Genomic DNA, 6,467 nt, shown 5'->3' on the forward strand with positions numbered 1-6,467 from the left:
CCATCATCCAAGATGGCCGCCAACGGGGGACTTAGTTTAACATAGGACCCTATGGGAAATACATACAAATGTCTTCTTTTAGAGAACCAGTGAATGGAATGAAACCGAACATGGCATGAAAGTTCCTTATGAGATGCTGACGAAGTGTTGTTACTTTGCAGTCGGTCCATCATCCAAGATGGCCCCAAGCAGGGGACTTAGTTTAACATAGGACCCTATGGGAAATACATACAAATGTCTTCTTTTAGAGAACCAGTGAATGGAATGAAACCAAACATTGCATGAATGTTCCTTATGAGGTGCTGTCTAAATGTTGTTACTTTGCAGTTGGTCCATCATCCAAGATCGCGGCCAACGGGGGACTTAGTTTAACATAGCTAGGACCCTATGGGAAATACATACAAATGTCTTCTTTTAGATAACCAGTGAATGGAATGAAACCAAACATGGCATGAGTGTTCCTCATGAGATGCTGACCAAGTGTTGTTACTTTGCAGTTGGTCCATCATCCAAGATGTTCGCCAGCGGGGGACTTAGTTTAACATAGGACCCTATGGGAAATACATACAAATGTCTTCTTTTAGAGAACCAGTGAATGGAATGAAACCAAACATTGCATGAATGTTTTTTATGAGGTGCTGTCTAAATGTTGTTGCTTTGCAGTTGGTCCATCATCCAAGATCGCGGCCAACGGGGGACTTAGTTTAACATAGCTAGGACCCTATGGGAAATACATACAAATGTCTTCTTTTAGATAACCAGTGAATGGAATGAAACCAAACATGGCATGAGTGTTCCTCATGAGATGCTGACCAAGTGTTGTTACTTTGCAGTTGGTCCATCATCCAAGATGTTCGCCAGCGGGGGACTTAGTTTAACATAGGACCCTATGGGAAATACATACAAATGTATTCTTTTAGAGAACCAGTGAATGGAATGAAACCAAACATGGCATGAATGTTTCTTATGAGGTGCTGACCAAGTGTTGTTGCTTTGCAGCCATTTCATCATCCAAGATGGCCGCCAGTGGGTGACTTAGTTTAACATAGGACCCTATGGGAAATACATACAAATGTCTTCTTTTAGAGAACCAGTGAATGGAATGAAACCAAACATGGCATGAATGTTCCTTATGAGGTGCTGTCTAAATGTTGTTACTTTGCAGTTGGTCCATCATCCAAGATGGCCCCCAGCGGGGACTTAGTTTAACATAGGACCTATGGGAAATACATACAAATGCCTTCTTTTAGAGAACCACTGAATGGAATGGAACCAAACATGGCATGAATGTTCCTTATGAGGTGTTGACCAAGTGTTGTTACTTTGCAGTCAATCCATCAGCCAAGATGGCCGCCAACAGGGGACTTCAAGTTTAACATAGGATCCTATGGGAAATACATACAAATGTCTTCTTTTAGAGAACCACTGAATGGAATGAAACCAAACATGGCATGAATGTTCTTTATGAGGTGTTGACCAAGTGTTGTTACTTTGCAGTCGGTCTGTCATCCAAGATGGCCGACAGCGTGGGACTTAGTTTAACGTAGGACCCTATGGGAAATACATACAAATGTCTTCTTTTAGAGAATCACTAAATGGAATGAAATAAAACATGGCATGAATGTTCCTTATGAGGTGCTGACCAAGTGTTGTAACTTTGTGGGTGATTTATCATCCGAGATGGCCGCCAGCTGGGGACTTTGTTTATAGGACCCTATGGACAATACATACAAATGTCTTCTTTTATAGGACCCTATGGACAATCATACATACAAATGTCTTCTTCTAGAGAACCACTGAATGGAATGAAACCAAACATTGCATGAATATTCCTTATGAGGTGCTGACCAAGTGTTGTTACTATGTAGCTGATCCATCATCCAAGATGGCCGCCAGTTGGGGACTTCATTTAACATAGGACCCTATGGACAATACATACAAATGTCTAGAGCTTCTTTAAGAGAACCACTGAATGGAATGAAACCAAACATGACATGAATGTTCATTATGAGGTTCTGACCAAGTGTTGTTACTTTGAAGCCGATCCATCATTCAAGATGGCCGCCAGCTGGGGATTAGTTTAACATAGGACCCTGAGGGAAATACATATAAATCTCTTCTTTTAGAGAACCACTAAATGGAATGAAATAAAACATGGCATGACTGTTCCTTATGAGGTGCTGACCAAGTGTTGTAACTTTGTAGGCGATCAATCATCCAAGATGGCCCCCAGTGGGGACTTACTTTAACATAGGACCCTAAGGGAAATACATACAAATGTTTTCCTTTAGAGAACAACTGAATGGAATGAAACCAAACATGGCATGAATGTTCCTAATGAGTTGCTGACCAAGTGTTGTTACTTTGTAGCCCATCAATTATCCTAGATGACTGCCAGCGGGGAACCTAGGTTAACAAAGGACACTATGTGAAATACATACAAAAGTCTTCTTTTGAAGAACCACTGAATGGAATGAAACCAAACATGGTAGGAATGTTCCTTATGAGGTGCTGACCAGGTGTTGTTACTTTGTAGCAAATCCATCAACCAAGATGGCTGCCAATGGGGGACGATGGCTGCCAATGGGGGACTTAGTTTAACAAAGGACCCTATGGGAAATATATACAAATGTTTTCTTCTAGAAAACCACTTAATGGATTGAAACCAAACATTGTATGAAATTCTTTAGGTGCTGACCAAGTGTTGTTATTTTGTAGCTGATTTGTCATTGTCCTTATAAAGTCATTTTCTACAATTTCATTTAATGTATTGGTAATTTCTGTAAACTTTACAAAAGTCTTCTGCTTTTGATTAAATTACGGGGCCAATGTTAAACCAAATTTGGCCTCAATCATTATAAGGGTATCTGTTATGATTTTAATCAATTTTACAAGATTTCCAAAACCAAAGTAGAATCAGGTGAGCGACACAGGCTCTTGAGAGCCTCTAGTTTAAATATACATTCAATGTTTTTTTTATTATTTCAATCAAAATATTTACTCAGAATTTCTTTCCTAATTATATTATAATCATAGAGCTTAATCTATGATCTAGTGTCAAAATGGTGAAAAGATTAATTGTAAAACAAACTAATTAGTGTTTTATGACAATGTTCAATTATCTGTTATTTAATCATGACAAGGTATTCATTGATCTTTTGACAACAATGGAACACTTTTACAGTAATGCTTTTCAAGTATCACTCTTTTTTTAAGGAAAATGTATGAAATAAAATGAAATAACTAAAAGAACTAAATCTGATATATAGTGTTGTGTTATTCCATCAAGTGATTTATGTGAAGTGTGAAAAATAAATAGAAAATAGAAAATTAATATTCAAATGATTATTTTCTTAGTTAATCAAGAAATCTTAATTTCTGTTTTTGTTAAATCTCTAACAATCTGTTAATTTAAAGATATATAGTATTTGAAAAAAAAGTAATGCATGTAATGCAATGTAATGCATGAAATTACATAACTTTTTGCTGAAGTAATGCATTAAATTACAATTACATGTAATGCAAAAATTGCTGCATTACACATTACATGCAATTACTTGGAAAAATGTAATTCATTACCATGCATTACAATTACAAATTTGCATTACCCCATGCCTGATGTTAACTTCATGTTCAACAAATGCAAAGTAATTTATTTTAATTCCTTCAAAATTGCTTCATCTTTTGGCAGAGGCCTTTCATATATAATATGAGGTTGCTCTCATTTGACCTTTAGTAGTTCAAGAAAGAATCTATTCCATTTATTGCATTTATACTGTATAAAGAAAAATAGCCAGAAATTAAAACCTAGAACCTTGACCCAGCAAGCAATATAATCACCAACTGAGCTAAAAGGCCTTTGTAGAGCAAAATTGACAAAATCAGATTGAGAAGATTCTTCCCCAAAAAGGTTTTCAGATTGAACAAAAATCTTGATCAGAACCGATAATGAACCTTATATATGATTTATACTTTATTGAGGAATAACATTGTGAAAGCTGTATGATGACTCTGGATGTTAAAAATGCCTCTTCTGATATGATGTCTAATGAAATGTGGATAAATGGTGTACCAGCATTGTTCAAACCACTTCATAAACTCTTCAATTTCATATCACAAATGCAAACTTTCAGTTCAGAATTCATGTATGATAAATTTGTTCACTATTTCTTCTAAAATTCCCTATTGACAAGAAATTAAGAATGTGAAACTAGAAAGAACAAATCAATGATGACTATAAACATTATTGCAGCATTTATTTGTTGTCCTGAGAAATTAAGGGCTGTTAGCTTCTAAAGCATACAACACTTTATCGCTATTTGTCTGCCATTACTGGACATCACAAACATGCTTTTATCAAAGTAATGCATTAAATTACAATTATATGCTTTTATCAAAGTAATGCATTAAATTACAATTACTTTTGCAAAGTAATGCATTGAATTACACATTACATTTTGTAAATTTGTTTATTAAGTGAAAAGAAAAATTAAACATTTTGAAAAACAACATGAAGTCACAAAAGATTCTAGCATATTCATCAACTGTATTGAATTTAGTCAGACGTGTAAGAAGTCTATTCAATACGACTATTACATTTTAACATCACAATGGTTTTGAAAGATTTCATGATCCTTCATGCACATTAAGAGTTTCGAAAGGGATCCTCCTTCATGCACATTCTACATGTTCTATCAGGCCTGAACTTTCAAATGATATTTCTGACTATCCAACTGTTTCACAAAACCTATCAAAGTCGATAGCTCTTCAATCTTTGGTTTTATTGTTTCAAAATTTTCACTAAAACGAAATTACAGAGATGAAGTTTGTTACTTATTTTAACTTAATGTAAACTTTACTTTTAAGCTCACCTGGTCCAAAGGGCCAAGTGAGCTTTTCTCATCACTTGGCGTCCGTCGTCCATCGTCGTCGTCGTTGTTAACTTTTTACATTTTGACCTTCTTCTAGAGAACCACTGAATGGAATAAAACCAAACATGGCATGAATGTTCCTTATGAGGTGCTGACCAAGTGTTGTTACTTTGTAGCCGATCCATCATCCAAGATGGCCGCCAACGGGGGACTTAGTTTAACATAGGACCCTATGGGAAATACATACAAATGTCTTCTTTTAGAGAACCAGTGAATGGAATGAAACCAAACATGACATGAATGTTTTTTTATGAGGTGCTGACCAAGTGTTGTTACTTAGTAGCCGATCCATCATCCAAGATGGCCGCCAACGGGGGACTTAGTTTAACATAGGACCCTATGGGAAATACATACAAATGTCTTCTTTTAGAGAACCAGTGAATGGAATGAAACCAAACATGGCATGAATGTTCCTTATGAGATGCTGACCAAGTGTTGTTACTTTGCAGTCGGTCCATCATCCAAGATGGCCCCAAGCAGGGGAATTAGTTTAACATAGGACCCTATGGGAAATAAATACAAATGTCTTCTTTTAGAGAACCAGTGAATGGAATGAAACCAAACATTGCATGAATGTTCCTTATGAGGTGCTGTCTAAATGTTGTTACTTTGCAGTTGGTCCATCATCCAAGATCGCGGCCAACGGGGGACTTAGTTTAACATAGGACCCTATGGGAAATACATACAAATGTCTTCTTTTAGAGAACCAGTGAATGGAATGAAACCAAACATGACATGAATGTTTTTTATGAGGTGCTGACCAAGTGTTGTTACTTAGTAGCCGATCCATCATCCAAGATGGCTGGCAACGGGGGACTTAGTTTAACATAGGACCCTATGGGAAATACATACAAATGTCTTCTTTTAGAGAACCAGTGAATGGAATGAAACCAAACATTGCATGAATGTTCCTTATGAGGTGCTGTCTAAATGTTGTTACTTTGCAGTTGGTCCATCTTCCAAGATCGCGGCCAACGGGGGACTTAGTTTAACATAGGACCCTATGGGAAATACATAAAAATGTCTTCTTTTAGATAACCAGTGAATGGAATGAAACCAAACATGGCATGAGTGTTCCTCATGAGATGCTGACCAAGTGTTGTTACTTTGCAGTTGGTCCATCATCCAAGATGTTCGCCAGCGGGGGACTTAGTTTAACATAGGACCCTATGGGAAATACATACAAATGTATTCTTTTAGAGAACCAGTGAATGGAATGAAACCAAACATGGCATGAATGTTTCTTATGAGGTGCTGACCAAGTGTTGTTGCTTTGCAGCCATTTCATCATCCAAGATGGTCGCCAGTGGGTGACTTAGTTTAACATAGGACCCTATGGGAAATACATACAAATGTATTCTTTTAGAGAACCAGTGAATGGAATGAAACCAAACATGGCATGAATGTTCCTTGTGAGGTGCTGTCTAAATGTTGTTACTTTGCAGTTGGTCCATCATCCAAGATGGCCCCCAGCGGGGACTTAGTTTAACATAGGACCTATGGGAAATACATACAAATGCCTTCTTTTAGAGAACC

The sequence above is a fragment of the Mytilus californianus genome, unplaced genomic scaffold, assembly GCF_021869535.1.
Source record: "Mytilus californianus isolate M0D057914Y unplaced genomic scaffold, xbMytCali1.0.p SCAF_3, whole genome shotgun sequence".
Classification (NCBI taxonomy): domain Eukaryota; kingdom Metazoa; phylum Mollusca; class Bivalvia; order Mytilida; family Mytilidae; genus Mytilus; species Mytilus californianus.